Here is a 21,188-nt window from a genome sequence, read left to right as displayed (position 1 = left end):
TTGTTCCCTTCACTGATGCCATGGCTTGTAACTGTTCCCATCTAAGCCAATGAAAGACACCGGTGATTATTGCTACTGAAGCATATGTCTTGGGTCGTCTTTGGTATTTACAAAGCAGGCACTTAGGAAAGTCTGTTAAAAGCACAGATTATCTCCTATTAATATTATTAATATGCATTTGTCAGTGTCACAGGCAGTTATGGGCCTTACTGTCCTTTATTGTATATGTGTAGGTGTTAGGAAATTTCTATACTCTCCAACGTCTTCCATTAGACAATCCCTGACTGTGGGCATTCCAACTTTAGAGTTTCATTCGGATATGGTTACAGAAGCCCTGGGAAAGAGTCCTAAGGCTCTACTGCTCAGTGGCTACTTGAATAATGGGGAAGTGGGTGGGGACAAAGGTTCCAGGCTGAGAAGCAGTACTTTGAAGTTGTCTTTTGCAGACGTGCATTGCTTCAGAACACCAGAAGCCCAGAAGGAGGAGGAGAAACAAAGGAGGTAAGAGGAGAATGAAAAGAAAAGGGCCCACCACGTAGCTTTGCTTGGGGATGGCTCTGCTCATCTACCATATACCATTCCCATGCTGGTAGCAGGTCACTACAGAGTTGTGTATGTGTGTGTTCAAGAATATGGGGTATTTGGTTAAGTCACAATAGGACATCAATAGATTCACTAACCATCATGGCAAAAGTTGTCATTTCAGGGTATTTATCAATGTATTTTGAATTATAGAGTCATAAAATATATTCCAAATATATAAACTATGGTTTTTGGCCTGGATGTGGAGGAAAATTTTTAATATGTGCCTAGATTTTGATTTTTAATTACACAGGTGACTGCTTAAACATTCCCTTTAATATAGAAAATTAAAATGTTTATTTAAGTTGAAATTGATAAGTATTTTTATAATTTTATAAACAGACTGAAAGATTCTTTCAGAATATATGTTTTAAAGCAAAGCACGTGCATTGTGGTCAGTACAGAGTTATCTGTCTTCAACTTATGTGTCTAATATGCAACGAAAGTAGGTGACGGAGCCGCTATAAAGTTGGAGATAAAATGCCTTTAGACGTTACTCTAACAAGACTTGTGTGCTATTAGTATTCTCTCAGGGATCAATTTTAAAAGTTGTAACATAATAAAAAATGGTTGGACTATATTTCCCCACAGCTTTCATTTTATTATGTTGCATGAAATATGCCTTTATTGGCTATAGCATTACTGGAAGTAAAATATACGGGGTACTGAAAAATTCTGTCACTTTGTATTAGCTGTAAATTATCGACTAGTATAAACCCTAATTTCATTTGTCACATTCTGTTGCATTGCTGCTCTTCCTTGTTCCCATTCTGTCATTCTGGCAGGCCCGCGCTGCCCCAGGTATCACGGCATCGCCATCTGCACCCGACATCTGTCTCTCTATTGATCACACGGGTTTAGCACTTGATCAAACAGAGCACAACAGAATACATCTCTTTTTGCAGTACTGCCAATGCCAACTGCTGCATGAAATCTACTACAAAAGCCTCCTTTACCTAGTTGAAAAACCGCATTTGTGTGGCTCTTCTTTGCTATAAACCTAAGCATTTCCACCCCCCCTTACATGGAGCAAGAGTTACATGAAAATAAATCTAGTTTTCATATATTTGAGAATTAATCAGGTTAAATGTGGCCAATACCGCTGATGACAATGAGAGTCACCAGGAGAGTTAAGGAAGATGCTGTATGCTTTTTAGGCCTACCTATATGAAAATCATGGTTCCTACTCTATTAGTCTGTTTGGGGGTGTTTGTCAGGATGCATGAAACCTTAGACTGGCCAACAGACTTTTTCACTTTTCATCCAGCTGCTTTGGTGGTGTGTAACAGGACCTTTAAAGCCATCCAAGCCCGGAGACAAGCGTTTCACATTGGCACATAGCGTTCAAGTGTTTCTGAACCTTCTAGGTTTCACCTAGTATAGGCAGCCCCTGTGAAGTCTATGAAGCAATTGCAGATTTTTGGTTAGCTACAGGATAAAGCAGCATATTTTCTAAAGGGCCACAGGGCTTTTACCCATGTGACTCTCACTCACCTTAAGGTAGGGACACATGCACAGCCATGAAAACCAATGCCAAGATGTTGCAATAAACAGCCAGCACAATGGAAAGATAAGGCTACAGGGAGATATTCAAGGAGAGTAAAAGCCAGAACAGCAGCATTTTTAGTTCCCAGAAACACAACAGTAGGATTAAAGTACGCAGTTATTTTTGTTCTCATATTTTCACACTTTCCACAGTGAGACAAATTGTTTCCAGGGAGAATATCTTATACTCGCCATGTAAACAAATAAATAAAAATGCCCTTAAAATTTTAAGATAAATAGCCATATCATGTTTAAAACCTATTCAATATCTTACTAGCCAGAGAGTGCATATTTTACTTATAGCCTAACAAATTACTTTGGGGGAAGGGGGTGAAGAAAAAGCCTTCAATATTAAAAATGATCAAGTTTTAAAATATTTTTTATTTTAACTGATTCATGGCAGTCATAAAATTAGCAGTATTAGTTACATCATAAGGCAAGTGGATTCTAGCAATGCATAATTCATAAGATGTTTTGTAGCCAAATAACATTAGAGTATATAGTTGTACCAACAAATTAATATTTTAGAGCTAATTGAAAGTGTTCTTCCTATAAAGATCAAGCCTCTGCTACCCAACACACTTCAGTCATTAAAATAACACTTTTAATGCCTTGTCTCTAAATGATGCCTGACATTAATGCAAAGCTATATTAAAGCACTCAAATGACCAGTTCTTTTGTAACGTATTCCATATGATCAGACATTGGGTCAGAGTTGGGCAGTGTGTATGAAGTAATATCAAGTGGAAGCTAATTAAACTATATTCTCTATAGAACTTTACAGAAAAAAGAGACCAATAATCATCAGAAGGTATTCTGAAAATGGCATTTCTAAAAGGCCTGCAGCATGCTTTAATCTCCTTGCATAAGCGTAAATTTTGACATAAAGGTTTTATTGTAAGCTCAAAACTTCAGTCAGAAAATAATTTTTTACTATGTCAATAAAGTCATTATGAAGTCTCTCAAATGCTTTTCTTGTATGATTTTTACTTCCTAAACAAATCGAGTTTCATTTTCAAGACAATAATGTTATGTTTCAGTATTTTGCCACATTTTCATTTAACTAAATATCTTCCTGAAAACAGAGTTAGCCTTCCTTGTCTCTGCTGAGACTACTGTTACAATTACTACACCACACACACACACACACACACACATTAAATTTCCCCTAACCATCACAAAATTCAGGAAAGCAGACACACTGAAGGTCTGTATCTATGGCAGACTTGTTCGCCAACTGCAAAAATCCTCCTAACAATAGTTACTTAAATCTTCCACAGCCAGGGCCAATTTTGCAACAGTCATGTTTGGGCTTACAAATCATGCCCTAGTTTTGTTCTCTGTTATCCCTCAGACACATCTGTGTCAAAAAGGAAAAAAAAAATCACATGCTTTGCCTCCATCGATAGAAAAAATTAGTCATTACCTCTTTTACAATTCGGATTTCTTACACTCTTTTTGAAAAACTTAGATTCAATTGAGAACAGCAGGTCATAGAACAAGAAATTCAGGTACAATATTCATCTCTAGAGATCAGGGGCCCTAGACAAAGACTTTGGTACTGATGTCTTTTATTCAGAGAATTTTCATTGATGTCACTTAATCTCAAACTTTTCATCCCTGCATGTTATGACAGCGCTTCCAAGCCTGAACATACTACTTCCTGCTGTCTAGAATAAAGCACACGTTTATGAAGGAATAATTCTACGTCTGACGCTACATATTTTCAAGAGTGTGGACCTAAGAAATTCTTTATAAAGCCAGTTGAATACAGATTTATAGTTGAATATTTGATTTTAAATTAAATAATTCAACTTATCTTTTAATTTAAGCCCTCTCATCGAAAGAAATGAAGCAATCACATCTCTCATTGTTCATAATTGTAATATCCCCTGGTTCCCATTCTAGTTTTTGGACTCAAAGGAAATTTTGTTGACTGTAAACTAACAATCCCCTATCTACCCCAGTGGGAAAAAAGTGAATTTCATTTGTACGTTATTCCTACAGTACTGATGGGAAATTCAACTTGACCATGATGACTGTATTTATTATTGTAATCAGTAACAGAGAAAAATATCAGGTGGTGAATATTTGCCTGTAATATTTATCAAGCACAAATTAAAAATCTAAACATTAGTATTGTTAAAATATGTAATAACATACTAGAAATGCTAACACTGTTATAAGACCCATTTTGAGTATAAACATTTGCTGAAACAGTACAATATCCAATGTTCATTTAAAGAATAGCACATTTAACTCTTAGCAACTATTTGGTATAAATAGGAATTAAAGTATTTTATTTTTATTTCCACATTTAATGATATTTTTGTCCCCACTTTGTGGTAGAAAAGATGCATTGTTACATTATTATATCATGTAGCAATGAACATATGGTTAACAAACAAAAAGACCGATTTGTTTTTTACCAAAGTGTTTTCAAACTTTAAGGCAGATTAATCAGATTGTCCAACATCATACTTTGGTTAAATGTACTTTAAAGTTACTGATTATTTAATGGATTTAGCCTCAATCATCGGCATTTTAGAAATTCAAGTGTCTTTTTCTTTCACATAAATTTGGTTTTCTCCCGTGGCAGTTCTTGCAAACATAATTCAGACTTCCAGTAGTAATCCCAATTCCAAAAGGAAGTAAGAGAGATTTATAGTAAAAATGAAGACTATTTCCAAGAACGGTTTCTATTATAACATTTCTGGTTGACATGAGGCTTGTGTGAACTGTCTCAGGGTTCAGAGGAGCTTTCCACGGCTGGGCTCTGTGTATAAAGTTTCTGCTGTGGTTTCCACGGTTCCCCAACCTCCAAGTGTTAAAAGTCAGACGTCAGTGCCACAAAACCCATCATTAGAATTTAAACCACTGATCTCTGGAACCTAGGATTTAAATCCCCAGCATATCATTATGTAACACAACAAGTCAGTTGGAAATTGCAGCTAATTCCAGGCATCCTACAGCCCTTCGTTTGGTTTGCTAATGAGGAGAGCCAAGAGAGTAGCCCGCCCCCTTTGGGTGACCCTCGCCTCTTAGGTTGGTCCTGCTCAGGTGTGTCGGAGATAGTTCCGACACCCTCAGAAACCAGATGCCTACAGAAAGCCCGATGTGCTTGCTTTATGCACTCAGAAAAGGATTGAGCTCTGCTCCCCGGCCCCCCTCAACCTCCCAATTATATTGTGAGAAAATTCTGCTCCCGTGGTTTGAAAAACCTGTACAAACTGCTAGGCGTCCTAGTGAAATTCTAAAACTACAATTTGTAGTTTTAGATTTCCCCGTGTATTTAGGGGAAAAAAAAGATTTTCTACTTTCAAATGTCTGTAAAGAGAGGCAGAAAAATATCTGGACAATTATACGGAGAGTTTATGACTGCAACCATATGAGTTGAGAGGTAAGGGCTGGAAGCACATACGATGCTGCATGTTCTTGAAATCACTCCTGAAGTTCTTTTACAAACAAGGTGGTTAATTATTAAAACACAGCAAGTGTTGTTTGCTTATTCTATATAGTTATGTTAAATCATAAACTGAGCACTATGTAAAATGTTCTACATTGACAAGGAAGGAGAAAACATGTACATAGGCTTTAAAATATGCGTGTAGTCACCACAAACAACTGCTTCCTGTTTATGACAAAGGAGTAAATAATCCATTGATCTGGCAGCAGGGCACCTGCTTTGCAACCAACTCCATATCAGTAGTCCCTGAACCCTCATTATTTTTCCTCAATTAAAGTTCATAGTCTGGGAAAGTCTGTGCTGAGCAGATGTACAACTGTTCTTGACGACGGAACACAGAAGAATCACAAATTTAGAAAACTACTGCCATTTCATAAACCCCAGAATCACACCATTTGTTGTGGGTAAGAAACATTACAAACAATATGTCTCTTTTATAGGCTGCTAAGCTGGCACGTTACAGAAAAGAATATTAAAGTTCAAAAATCGTCACATGAGCAGTACATTATGAATATAGTAATGCATTTTTTTATGATTCAAATAATGGTTACTGAAATGAAAAAAAAAATCTTCAGTGAGTTATAGTGTAGAAATTGTGACTGAGAATTAGACAGAATTGGAAATAGGAGAAAAACCAAGCACAAAGTAATGATCTGCAGAGAACTACAAAATGTAATAACGAATGAATTGCAGAAATATGAATTCAACTAATGCTAGTTTTATTTTCATCTTTTGCATAATTCTGAAATCTATGAGCACTGATCATTAAGGCAAACCATTTAAATAAAAAATGCAGCAAGAATCCAGTTTCAAATATACCTAAGAGACACTCAGGTGAAGAACTTTTTTTTTTTTAAACAATCTACCTAAGGTCAAATAGCACAGTATCATCCATTTAAAAAGCTATATAAATACAGCTTCCACCGCTCATAAACCTCCTTTTGTGCTTAAGAAAATGAGGAAGAGAAAGTAAGCAGTCAGGGAGATGTTCATTTCCATTTTATTTTTAAAATGTTGTCTCCATAAGACATTGAAATACATATTTTGCAGTAAAGAAAATGAAGTTCCTATACGACATTTTGTAGTCCTCCTTTCCCTCGGCATAATTCTGACTCCACAGTATGTGCTTTACAGACTGTAGCAGATTGTGAGTCCTGAGGTCAGAGTATATGCTTGAAGCATCAATGGCTACACCTGTCATTTTAGTTTTCCCAGGAAGAATGTGTCACTGTTTAATGCTGTAACATGCATTTGTTACAATCCGATTTCCAATTTTGCCACTGCCATGGAGGTGACTTTAACTAGCCATTAACAGAAATACTTCAATAATATTTCAACTTCTAGTCTCTGTTATAATTATTTTTCTTTAATTATTTGAGACATACAATTTTTCCTATCCATGCAGACTCCTGCAATCCATTTTGGTTTTCCTGGGAAACCATACCACAGTTTGAAAAAGTGGAAATAAGTCAGGTTTTACTTTGGAGCATCAATAAAAATGTTTAATTCTGTATGATATGATTATCGGTAGGGAAATATGTCCCTTCTTCACTTTCCCCTACCATTTACGCCTGATTAACATAGAGTATACCTTGCAGAAATTACCAAATCTGTTTGGAAAAATCTACCTTGTATTCACTTAAAAGCCTGCATGCTGAACTGATAAATTCAGTTATTACAGAGCATGATGAGAACACGGTCTCCCCCAGACAAAGGGTGGAGTTAAAAATATCCTGGGTGGTGGAAGCTCTCTTTAGTAGCTTTGTTCCAGGGTAAGCCTATTTTTATGACAACCTTTTCTGTATATTTCCCCCAAAATGGATTTCTTACATTTACATATAAAATGTCAGACTTGCTTTTAAGATACTTTTCACCAATTTCCCTGGTGGCAAAATTGGTTGTGGTCTGCCAATGTTACTCTTCTGAATCAAGCAAACTACGAACATTACTCTTGCTCATTTCAGCCTTAAGAGAACAGCTCAAAGTGTAATGACCAAAGATACACTGTCAAAATAGACACACATGGTACATGGAGTAAAATCCCTAATCTCTCAAGCACCCCAATAATATTGTGACAGAAATAACTTCCTAACACATAATACACATAATGTAGAAATATGCATTGTTTCTATAATTCCATGATTTGGTTATACTCATCTAATTTCACTGTCCTCAAATAATATTGATGTAAAGATCACAATTTTACATACTATTTATAAGACTGTATTTTTCAAATAATTAATTTAATAAGGTAATTTCATTTCAGATAAAATATACAAGCAATGAACTAAAACCACAGTCCTGGAGGCAGCAGGGTTTGTTGCAGAGACAAGTACAGGCTGCTGTGGGGACAGATCTCTGCTTGCAAACCCTTCTGGAATCTGTTCATTCTTTGATGGGAGGTAAGTTACTCACATTCCTTGAGACTCAGTATCTGCATCTGTAGGATGCGGATAATTCATTCTACAGTGAGTTTTTTAAAGATATCAGTAAAATAACATATAAAGTCTCATTACATAGTAGGTATTCAATAAATATTAGTCCCATTCTTTTCTCTGTGTTTTGCCCTTGACAAAGCATTAACAAGTGCACATTTCTCGTTCTCGTTTTTGGCCACTGACACCCACTAATGTGGCCCAGGAGAAATCTTACAGACCCTTCCCTCCATATTTTTTCTCCCTAAACTGTTCATTAAGCTCAAATTCTCAATTCTTCTGAAACTGGCATCATTTTCAGCCTGATAAAGTACTAGAGATACTAGAATAGCATGTTCCTGGTTAGGTAAATTTCTCCCTTCCTCCCTCTGTCTTTCCCTCCTTTTTCCTTCCCCTAGCCTTTCTCGCCTCTACTGTCCTTTCTCTCCCCTCTCTCCCGTTCTCCCTACGTCCCTCTCTCCCCCTCCTTCTTTCTCATTCTCTTTCATCTTAAACGATAAGATTTGCTTGTGATGACCTAGCAGTCATTTGGCACAGTGTACTGTCCTGGAAGAAGCAGCAGTCCTAGAGAGGAGAAAACCACAACCACGGCCAGGGTATAACACAAGAGCTTCTGCAAGGCAGGCGGGGTTTAGAACTTCTCAAAAGAAAAGAATCTAAGATGGACTGGAGCCCAAGAGGAAAGTAATGCAAGTTTCATAGAAACATTTTTCTCCTTTTGCTTTTAAATATCTGTTTGATAAAAGGGGAGAATTTATTAGACTTAATGCTTAAAAACATTTTCTCTGCTCTCATGGCAGGCCAGGGAGATGTTTTGTTTGTTTGTCTATCTCCCATCATTTTTTAAGTGCCTTAGAGACTAGTAATTTTAATTCCTAGGACACATTACAAAGATAAATGCAGACTACTTGGTCAGTTTTCTTTTTATATTTAAATTTTTTTTAGCAGACAGAAGCATTTTTAATGTATTCTTTCAAAATTCCCAAATACGTTCCTCCATTTCGCAATTCAGTTTTACTTTCCATAGTTTTATTTTGTTCCTTCTTAATATCACCAGTGAAACTAACTTATGAAGATGAGGCCAAAGGTTAATGCTTTGATAGAGAATACTACAGATGCCCCAGCAATGTCTCCAGCAGTCTGGACAAAGCCACTCTGTACAGCTAACTTCCACGTTATAGTTTTTTAGTTTAGTTTAATTCTTCCAAAGGATTTAATGGCAAGAAAATATAGGTTCACTCCATTAAACACTGTTTCCCTAGATGGTGAGATTTTTGATATCTTTGAAAATTGAGTTAATTTTTTGATTTATTCCTAAAGGCAAAATTGGCAGCTATGTCAATGCATCGTATTGTATCAATTTGAGTGCAAAGTGACCATGTGACAATTAATGCAGAGAAAGTGGTGCTGTTAGTTTAGTACTTCAAACCATCAAGAATGTCAAGATTACATTAAAGAAGCAAAAATCTAAATCTTAAAAAAAATTTTTTTTGACCGCGCTGCGCAGCTTGCAGGATCTTAGTTCCCCCACCAAGGATCGAAACTGGGTCCCGGTAGTGAAAGCACTCAGTCCTAACCACTGGACCACCAGGGAATTCCCAAAAAACTAAATCATTTTTTCAGAGAGCTTTTAATTAAAAAACCCTATTCATTCATGTGAGCCAAACAACCCATTGCCAAACAAACAAAAAGTAACCAATTATTTACCTTTCAAAAGACAGATTACCCACAGCATTTTATTTCTGCTTAAAAAAAAAAGTTTGTTACACTTCTTAGGGCTCTTAGTTTTAGATACACAGAATGCAAATATAGAAATGATTCAGTTATGCTTTGCTAGCACTTAACAAATCAAGATTGCACAATGAAGAATGTATTGACATTCTAAACCTTAGCCTAGTATTTAATTAACAGATCCAATATGTATTCTCTTTTGGACTTAAAAAATATTGTATTTAGTCTATAGCCTTCCTCTAAAATGACCTAGATTTTTAAAAACTGTTCATTGCCTATTTCTACAATAATTAGAAATAATTGTTAGAAAAAATTAAACTGATTAAGGATAAATAATATATATGAATTGTCTTAATAACTAAAGCCTTCTATCCCTTCTGAGATTTTGTGGTCTCTACCTTAACAATTCAATAGATTCAGATTAAATAATAGGAGATAATTTGGCCAACATTATGGCCAACAATGGAAAAAACACCACTCTCCTTCAGAAATATAAATGTGTATGTATCAAACTCTACATACATTGAAGTAACCTAAGCAAGTTGATTGGCACTCAAACTTGCCAACTGCTGAAGGAGCTCAACTTCAAAATATTAAGCCTACCATATATGTGTGAAAACATGAATTGGTTCCACTTTGAAAATTCCATTTGCTACTATGCAGTACTAATGCTTCTTGTGTGAGGTTTAAGGATTTTTTTCAGAATCACCTCCTTTTCACCACGGTTAGCACACTAGTATATTTAACAGAGACATTTACATGCTTTGCATTTTAAGTGCCTCGGAAATCCAAGCACAGAGCCTGCACATTTCTGCTGCACCATCAGATGTAATGAGTTATGGTACTATCGGCATGTTGATAAGCTATAGCCCAAAGAAGAACAAGAAGGAAGTATAAAAAATATGGCCAGAGGATGGGATAAAATTATCAGCTAGTGTGTTTTCCTGTTTGGTTTTAATCTACATTTAATTAAATTCTTATCTTCTGTGTACTTATGGTCGCATTTGAATGGCGAGACTGCATTCATTATGAATGGTAAAACTTAACTCAGAGAACATTACATGTGGCTTCTTTAAAAAGGAGAAGAAGAAAAATGCTGCCTTTATTCTTTACACTCAGGTCTTATAAAAAGGGAACAAACTGTCTCTTTGGTCAAGTGCAGTAGCACTTAACCTTTGGGTTAACTGATTTGGAAAGTTGGACTTAAATCAATTTTTAATGCTATTTTTTATTTTTACAATTTGGAAATGTTATCAAATTCTGAGCCTGAACAGAGCTGGCAGGGGAAGCAGTGAAATGCATTAAGGAAATGCCTTCTTCATTCTTAAAAATAGAGGTGATAACAGGAAGTTTTTATTAGTGCTGCAAAATGTGTGCATTAGTCTGCATCCTTAATTATTAAAACCATTACACTTCCTTGTCTTTATATGCTGAAATAAGAAAAAAATGCCTTAATTGCTATTTAAAGTTTTTTTTTTTCTGTGTCACAGACCCTTTGAGTTCATTCAAGCATCCATATATTTCAGAGAAAAATAACAAAATGTTTTGAACATAGCATTCGTTTACACACCTACTAGTTTCATAACATTTTTAGTTCTATTCCAGGAATGTCAGGGCACATTGAGAATATCCTTAAGGCAATGTTTGGTACCTGCAATAACAAGCATGATTTCCTGCGTCAACTTAAAGACTGTGTCATCTTTAACAAAGGGAAACAGAGGCAACTGTTTCTGATTTAGGTTTTGATGTTTATTGCTGAAGAAGCGAGGTTTGAGATCAGATTTGCTATCCCAACTGATCAAAATTCACCAAAAACAAGAACAAAAAACCCTCCGTAGTTACTATATATACTATGCACGCACACACACACACACACACACACACACACACACACACACACATATAGGTATACATATGCTGAGAGAATACAGATTATTGTGTCATATATTTTTATGGCCTTTCTTAAAAGCAATAATGTATGACTAGTACCTGTATGCCAGTAAAACAAGCACATTTCAAATGAGCATTTGTTATTACTTTGTTATTTTATGCAATGGGGAATACTAACCAGGAAAGGTTTAACATTCCAACTGAATGCTCAAATTTAAACAGTTATAATTAAATAATGGTAGTTACCAAGGACATATTTTCCCCAATTATCCCTAGCATAAATACATTGGGAATGACTCCACTTTGTTTTGAAAGGAGCTGTAAATGGCCCGACAATTGGGCCAAAAAGTTTTTATCTGCCACACTGGAGACTCCATAACTTTGATGTGTAATGGGATGAAAAGACCTTCTATTAAGCCACTAACCAGTCATTTACCCAGAGACTCCAAAGGGGAGAAAAGATATTTTCGGTATACATCTCTTACATTTAAAAGGTTTCTTTTTACAATAAGCATTTTTATTTGGTTGGGCATTTATGCAATTCAGCAGATGAAAATGTCATTCTCTTGTACTTAAGTGAACATTAAAATCACACTGGGATGAATTAAAAAACTGGTGATAATCATACAAAGTTAAGCCTTTTGTCAAAAATTATTCTTAATGCTCAGAAGCTAAGCAAGCTAAAATATTCCTAACAGATGACAAATCCTGGGTCATAAAACATATCCTACACTGAAAGTACAGCTCTCTGAAGTCGTAGCTTGATAACCATGGTTTACTACAAAATATAATACACGTAAGGTAAAACATTGGTAACTTGGTTTGCTTAATTACATTTTTTTTTTCAAAAATACCTTTACATGTGTTCTTCTATTAAGTTCAGTTACAGTATCTGTTTTCGTTGTTGTTTTTTATTTCAGTAAACACCTGTATTAGATGGTGTCTGTCCATGCACATATACTAACAAGATGTTCTGTGCGATGCCTTTATCTGAAGAATCTGAAATGTTTAAGATAATTTAATTCAATACACATTTATTGAGCAATAGTATATTGACCGAATTTACAACTGTCTAACCAGTAGCCACTCCATGAGGTACCAAGTAGACAATACAGTCTCTGTATAGCCCTATAATGTAGTAGGCCAATACCGTAACACAGGTGGTTAAGGGTTATACAGTATAAGGACACATTAAAAACTAAGGGAGCTGAGATGGAGAAGATGTGATGTTCAACTCAGTTACAAAAAGAAGAGCTTGAGCTTGCAAGTGGACAGTCTATGGATGCCTAAGGAGTAACATACAACTCTTACTCTTCCCTCAATATCATTGAGAGAATTGGGGTTGACCATGCCAAGAATTACCAGAGAAGAGGAACAAAAGATTCCTACATGAAGTTGTGAGATAACCACAATGCAACTGTTTGTGTATAATGATATGACCCTGGCTGCCTACAAGTCATTTTCTCGGTCCCTATTCCAGCTGCACTGGTCTTCTTCAAAAAATGTCAAATGTACCATTCACTGACTGCCACAGGTCATTTGCACATTCTGTTCCCTCCTGCTAGAACACTTCACCCTATTCCTATCTGATTAATTCATGCTTCAAATTCTGCTCATGCAAGTATCACTTCTTCAAGAAAGTTTTCTTTGTGCCGCCGCCCCCCCCCCACCCCCGCCGAAATACACAGAAACTCACACAGTTTCGGTGTGTTTAGTTACATGACATCAAAGTGTTCTTCTCTATGATGGACTCAGTTTGTGATTATACATTTGTTAGTATGTGTCTTTCTGACTACCAGTAACCTCCATGAGAAAAGGGACTTACCTACTTTGGATCTACATTACATCCTCAGTGTCTAGTTGAAGTGCAACACCAACGTGTTGAATGGATATATGACCATAGGTATGAGACCACCTGGCCATTCAAAGCTAGAGGTGGGACCATGGTTCTGAGTACTGGGAGCATGGTGGACTGTGGGAAGGAGTACTGCCTGTCTGAAATCTGTGCAGATGCTCAAGCATACTTTATGCGCCATGCCTAAACTGTTTAAGAGTAGTAGGGAGAGCTAGAAAAAGAATCTGATAAAGAGCTGGGAGAGGGAGGAAATCAGTGTTCCTCCATGTGCTCCCATTCCAGCTCTGTAGGCAAGACAGAAAGGAAAGTGAGGTAGGTATCGGGACATCATTTTCATAGCTTGTCTATTAGCATTTCTACAACAAAATTTATGATGCTTTTAAGGTTTGGGGTTCACTTGATTTGATTGAAAAATGATCTTCTATGTTGAAGGATGAAAACCTCCATCTGCCCTTCCAGTAATAATTCAGATATTTATTATTGTTACTTTTCGTAGCTGCCCTTCAGGGAAAAAAATGCACTTTGAACTAAACAGGGAAGGATTTTTTAAAAAACTATGACCATATGAAGCTTGGGCTGATGGAAGAAAATGTGTTCTTGTGGATTGCATTAAATATACATTCTTGAAAGACAGCAGTATAATATGTTCATTCTCATTTTATGGTAGATGCAAAAGTAGCTTAAAGGAAGAGCATTTGTTGTGAGCCTCTGCTCCAGTACATGAGTTACTATGTAAAGCACTGGAATTGAAGACTCATAGGCACACAGGGCCTGTTTCATTAAGGAGTAGTTCACTGTCTGGGCAAAGGGAGCAAGAGGGCCCTAGAGATCCGAGTGCTTCAGATAAGACTACCCCTCCCCGCTCCTATATCACCCTTAAGGGAGTGGAGAGACCAGGACCCTGCATGTTCCTGGCCAGCCCCACAATAGTCTCACTGACACGCATAGCCTCACTGGCATTCTCCAAGTTCTGATACAATCGAACTAATCCTGTATGGTGACGGACGTTAACTGGACTTATTGTGGTGATCATTTCACAATACACACAAATATCGAATCATTATGTTGTACACCTGAAACTAAAATAATTCTATATGTCAATTATATCTCAATAAAAAAAAGAATAGATAAAAAATAGCTCATCATACTGTCACCTTTATGTCTGTTTTTATCAGTCATTCCTAGAAGCCCAGGCCTTCCATGACCCTCCCCCCCACAATATAACCGCCCATACAGCCTGACTGACGTCTCCTCTCTCATACTCTGCCAACTCTCAAAAACCCTTCCCCTGGTACTCAAGGGAAATTACTGGCAAAATCTTCCATAGCCTCAACCTCTTCTATGAACATTCACTCTGCCTCCCTGCTCTTTCCCTCTTGAGTGGGAGCTGATTTCACTCCCATGAACCGTATATCACTTGAGCTGAAGGTAGAATTGTCCTTACTCCTTACTCCTCATGGCAGATTATTCTCCTTCCCTATTCTAAAAACCTGTATTGAATCTCATATTATCTTCCTATCACTGTTTGCCACAATCATGTAGAGACTTCCAGGTCATTTGTCATCATTTCTTGAAAACTCAGCTCCTGGATCTTCTCATGTACTGCTCCTGATTTAATCCTTGGTGATTGCAAAGTCCACAATATCCAATCATATGAACCCTCAGTTCTTTGACTTCCTTTCATCCAATGAACTTGCTCTCTACCCACCTCCAACTACTCACTCTCTAGGTCTTTTCATTGCCAATAATTTTTACTCCCCTCCCCCTGCCCCGCATAATTTCATTTCTGAGATCCCATTCTCAAACCATGGCTTCCATCATTCTAATTTACTCTTTCTAGAACTTTCATTCCAACATTAACTTCACTAGACCCTAAAATCCAATACTGTCACCTTTTCCCCATTGTCCTTCCTCTCCTCATGTCCATACTCCTCTGCTTACTCAGCTTAGACACCGTGTCCTTCATCATTTGCAAGCCCTTCTTTGCAAATATCCTCTGCGCCCTCACTCCCTCTTGCTTCATTGACTTAGTCGGGCAAAATCCCAACCTTGTTCAATCCAACTTCCTACCTACACTGCCTTTATACCCAGCAGTAGACTAGCTGAAGAAAAACACACAACAATCCTAATGGTCTCATTTTAAATTCATGATCAATAATGTTATGTGGGTTGGTAGTGTTTCCCAGCAATTATACTATCAATACATTTCCCTAGCCCATTCATTCTCCAACACCCATTCCTCATCCATTCTCTCTCAACTTTGCTTCCTTATTAACTAGGAAAATTGTAGTCATCAGAAGAGAACTTTGTTGCCACCTCCATATACACTCAACTATATGCACCATATACTCTGCTCTCATGACAATTATTATGGATGTGCTGACCGTGCCCTTATTTAAGGCCACCTTCCACTCTGGTGTTAGGTGCTCCCCTTTTTCCTGCAAGCATCAAGTTTTCAGATCATTCCCATCAGAATGAACATACCACAATTTCTTGTAAACAATAACAACAACAAAATAAAAACCCTTCAGCTCTTATTTATCTGCTCCCATTTAAAGCAAAACTCCCTGAAATAGTTACCTCCACTTGCTATCTCCCAATCGGACTTTCCATTAGGTGCGCACCTCCACATCTATAAGGAAACTGGTCTTGTCACTATCACCAAAGACATTGCTAAATCCCATTTCTTGGATCTTGTCTTACTTGAATTTCAGAAAAACTGAACACAGTTTCTCCTTGAAACCTTTTCCTCCCTTGGCTTCCACTCAGCACATTCTCCTGGTATTCTTCTGACCTCACTGGCTGCTCCTCCTCAGTTTTCCTTTGCTGGGTCCTCTGGCTTCATTTGCTACATTCTCCTGCTCCTTCATTTAGTCCAGGCACTCTGGGTTGCCCTGCTGTTCATGAAACATGACGATGTGTTTGCCTCTACCCTGGATATTCCTGCCTAAGACACCTTCATGGTTAGCCCCTTCATCCCTTTTAGACTTTCTCAAATGCCCCCTTCTCAGTATGGTCTTCCCTCACTACCTTATTTTAAATTTCAAACCTCCCTCTGTGTTTTATTTTTCTCTCCGACTTATTTCTGTCCTTAATGCTTTTAACCATTTAACATACATTTTGTGCATTTATTTGTTTATCATCTTCTTCCTCTGTTGGAATATAAGATCCTAAGGGAAGAAGTTCACTGCTGAATTTGGTGCCTACGACAATACCTGTCACACACACAATAGGCATGCAGTAACTATTTATTGAGTAAATAAAATAGACTACTATTTTAACTTTTTACTATATTTTTATGTTCTATATGGAAATTGTTTTCTATTTTCCATGACTCTGAAATAATTATATTTATACATTAGTGTGCTGGACTTCTCTGGTATTTTAATATTATAGAATTGCACACCCATAATTAAAGCTAATTTTATTATTTTTACAATGTTCTTTGGCTTTAGGGTGTATTTCTATGCTATGAAAATTATTTACCATTATCTTTTTATTGCTTTATTCTTCACATTGAGTTAGAATAAGCACTACTATGTTGGCATCAGCCAACAGCTCTCATATTTATATTGACCAATTCTTTTTGTACCCCTCTTCTCCTTTCCTCTATGTTTTAAGCTTTGCAGGAGATGAGAGAGGATGATAAAAGTGTGTTTGTGAAATATTTTATTTCTGATAGAATGGACCTATATGAGGCAAACGGATTTAAATGCTGCGTAATAGTTGACATTTCTGAACCCTGCTTTGACTGTCTGTGAAGCATGTAATGAAATTAAGAAGAGCATAAAGATAGGATTTGGGTGGATTTCCTTGTTTTCAGGATCAATTATTTCGACCTAAGTCCATTAGCCAGACTGCCCCAGTATTAAGGAGCATTTTTCACTAATTTTAAGCCAAATACGATAATTTCTGGGGTTAGGTGAGGATACAGGGGAAAGAAAAGGGGGTTATAAGGAAGCAAACTTGTAGAGAGAAACACAAAATACAACCCTCTCCGAAACAGACCTGAAAGCATGAAATCTATTATTTGTATTGGCAGTGCTTTCCTTATAATTGTTGACTTTTTTTGCACCAACCTCTAACCTGCCATTTCTGAAACATTCCTAAGAAGACTTGAAAGAAGCTGTTAAAAGCATATCTGCCCAGAAGCCCTGGAAAAACTATAGCTGCAAAGTGTCTTTACTGTTTATATAAGAGCAATCAAAGGTATCAACAAGCAAGACAGCTGAAGCTGTTCTCTCAGGAAAAAAAAGCAAAATTTATCCAAACTGAATATTTCTATGAAATGGGTTACAGGGAATTCTGCAGCCAAGTATGCATCCCCCATATGCTTGTGTATTCCTCCCTATAAACATGAATATTCATAAATACAATCCCAGTAGATGGGAACAACCTAAGCAAATTACTGAACATTAGGAAAAGCAGAAAACCCTTTAATGCAATTCAAGTATTCACACCGACCTGGACAATTTGCATCAAATAACTGGGCAAAAAGATTACAACTACATTGCCTGTACTTGTTATAATCTGTGACTGAGTTGTTTGATCTGTATTAGTTACCACGTTAAAGGTCAAAAGTTGTTACTTGACCATTCTTTAATGCTACCCTTGCTATAAAATCTAGAGTATTTTCCCTTAAACTGAGGGCACAGAACAGAGACTCGTTTGAAGCATGCATTGTTGTAGAGAAGTGTTCTCAGAGGTTATTTATTGAGGCAGTCATTCTACTCCTTAAGGACCTGACACTTAAATATTTTATTCCTTTAGTGGGATTTTTTTTTTTTTTTCGATGTTTACTTCTTAATTTTGTCAGTGTTCCTGCTGCCAACAAACACTTCATTTTCTAATTCAATGTGAGCTGGGAAACCAACTAACCAGTCTGTATAGGTTGTATCTAAATTAAGAGTTCATAAGTTCTCAGTGAAGATCTGACAGACTCTTATAATGATAAAGTATTAGACTAAAATACAATACATTTGTGGTATCTAACTAAAGTTTTGTTTGTTTAAAGCAAAATCTATATTTGCATCTATTGAAATGTATACCTATATTTAAATTTAGGTGCTTTTTGTTTGTTTTCTCATTTTTCTAGGTTGTTGGCTGTGTTCTGGAGCATAGCAAAAATATACAGAAGATAAATGTCTACATTAAATATTATTGTAATATTTGCTCACAAGATAGGACCCTCTACAACAAAAGATTAGCATTTAAAAGTTATGTGGAGGGGGGTGCTTCCTGACTCCCTGTGGAGGAGGGCCTGTGGTCCCCATCTGGTTTATCCTACACAAGCTGCCTCTATGCCAGGCCACCCAAGTTTGACCCTCACGAGATCAAAGTCATACACCTGAGGTGTTTCAGTGGGGAAACAGTGTCACAGGTACCCTGGCTCCCACAGCCATTTGCCTGGATCTGTCTCCAAAAGAGATTGGTGATGACATGGCCAAGACAACTGGTGACTTGAAAAGTCAGGATTACAGTGAAACTGACCATTCAGAACAGGCGGGCCCAGATTGAGGTGGTACCTTCTGCCTCTCTCTGAACATCAAAACTCTCAAGAACCACCCAGAAATGGAAAGAAGCAGAAAAACTATAAGCACAATGGAAATAGCACTTTTGATGAGATTGCCAATATTGCCTGACAGACACAGCACCAACCTTTGGCCAGAGAACTCTCTGGAATCATTAAAGAGATCCTGGAGGCTGCCTAGTTTGTGGGCTACAATGCTGATGGCTGCCACCCATATGACATCTCCAATGACACTGGCAGTGGGACAGAAGAACACCCAGATAATTAAGAACTACAGAGGAAAATATTTTGATAAGGGATTATTTGACAACCAAAAAAGAAAAAAACAATAGTTACACGGAAGTCACATCATCTCTTCATGAAATATAAAGATAATCTGATAGGGAATCTTCTCAGATTTATGCTCAGTATGGTCATGCATACAAATCACCTGTCTGTCAAGTCTGAGATTGTGAACTGAAATTGTGAAGAAGGCCACAGACAAACTTCAACAGATCCATGAGCACCTTAACATTATATGCAATATCACATGTGTATATGCACACATTTTATCTGAATGAATTAAAAATTTTGTAAGAAAAGACTCTGAAATACTTAATGACCAAATGCAGACTATTAATAAATTGATGAAATAATAGTGGTTATATTAGTTTATTGTTCAATGTGAAGAGTGACTGATATTTTATCTGGGGTTAATTAAAATAGAGATATTGCTTATAGAACAAATGTCTGTAAGGACTTGCATTGTATTAGTAGAAGAAATAGTTCTTGTGTACAGAAGCAGAATTCAAATATTTAGGTAGTGAAGAAGTTACCTAATAAATTACAATATGCTTGTGTAATATGATGCTTCCATGTAGAGCCAATCATTGGCAAACCCAATAAATAATCCAAGCATCAATAAATCCTCAAGTGTTTATTAATTTCTTACTCTGCTTCTAGGGGGTCTGTGCACTGGTGATAATATGACTCATGGGTTTGTCTGAACAATTATCAATATGCTTGGCGTTTTATTTCGCAGTGTGGAAGAAATGAAAGAAATTAATAAATGTCAACTGCTTGTCCTGTTTACTAACTATTGTAAAAAATCTTTATTTTTATCTGCTTACTTTTCAGAGGATGCCAAACTGGTTCCTTATGAATGTGATATCCACTGGGGCTAGTGTTAATACAGTAAATTAAACTATCTTGAAGCACACCGGAGGCTCAAGGTCAAAGCCAATTCACACTGAGATGAATATTAACTTGGCAAATGTTTCCAAATGTCTGAACTGCGGAGGTATACTAGAAGTTTACAGATGTATCTTTTATTTGAGTTCATGTTCCTTCTATGTTCTCTACACTTAGGGGATCCAATTTTAGCCTATAAGTATATTGGCATCTGCAATGTGATTTGATTTCTACTTTAGTTCATTAAAATTTTAACCATCATGGCATATTAAAATTTCACTAGATTAGAGAAAAAATATTAATGCTTTAACATAGGTAGATGTTTATACATTAATACTTAAAGTATCTCTTAATAAAAATGTAAACTAAAGTGACATATCATCTTTAACTTGTTATCAATAACATTACTTTTGTCCGCAAGTTGGGATAATCACCTTTCTAGGTGTTTACAGAGATATTACAGTTTTGAAAAGGAGATAAAGGAGGTATTAGTTTACTTTCCTTGAAGGTTCTCATGAGAAGGGTTAACATGGCTTGCTCCGTGTTACTGGTCTACTTACTGGATAGACACATCCAAGGAAATACAATGTGGAGTCATATAATATATAAAACAGCAAAAATGTTTGCTTCCTTCCTGCCAACACAGCTTAAAACTCACATTTCCACCCATAATGGAGTTGGAATGGCTTAAAAATGACTCAAATTGTATGTTTAAGATGAAATGATCACTGAATTTTTGGTGGTACTTCTTTACGTTTTACTTTTAAGATTTTAAACCACTTTATTGAGGTATGATTGACATACAAAAAACTACATATTTCATGTATACAACTTGATGAATTTGAAGATAAAGATACATCTTACATATTATTCTGAAACCTTGACCATGTCTATTTTTAAAACCCCTTTCTACAATATTGTCTGTTAATTAAAAATCTTTAAAAAAAACCCAGTATCTTATATACACATGGAGTCTAAGATCTG

At 36.5% G+C, this 21,188-nt stretch overlaps 1 protein-coding gene and 1 pseudogene across 1 annotated transcript in view; one reads left to right on the top strand and one right to left on the bottom strand.

Moving 5' to 3' along the window:
• Positions 1 to 21,188, bottom strand: part of ZFPM2 (zinc finger protein, FOG family member 2) — a 457,708-nt gene that overhangs the window by 40,677 nt on the left and 395,843 nt on the right. The window lies entirely within an intron of this gene.
• On the top strand, positions 320 to 19,302 carry LOC137751616 (large ribosomal subunit protein uL11 pseudogene; annotated as a pseudogene).

Source organism: Eschrichtius robustus, chromosome 17, assembly GCF_028021215.1.
Source record: "Eschrichtius robustus isolate mEscRob2 chromosome 17, mEscRob2.pri, whole genome shotgun sequence".
In the NCBI taxonomy this organism is placed as follows: Eukaryota; Metazoa; Chordata; class Mammalia; order Artiodactyla; family Eschrichtiidae; genus Eschrichtius; species Eschrichtius robustus.
This window is presented reverse-complemented; position numbering and strand designations above follow the sequence as displayed.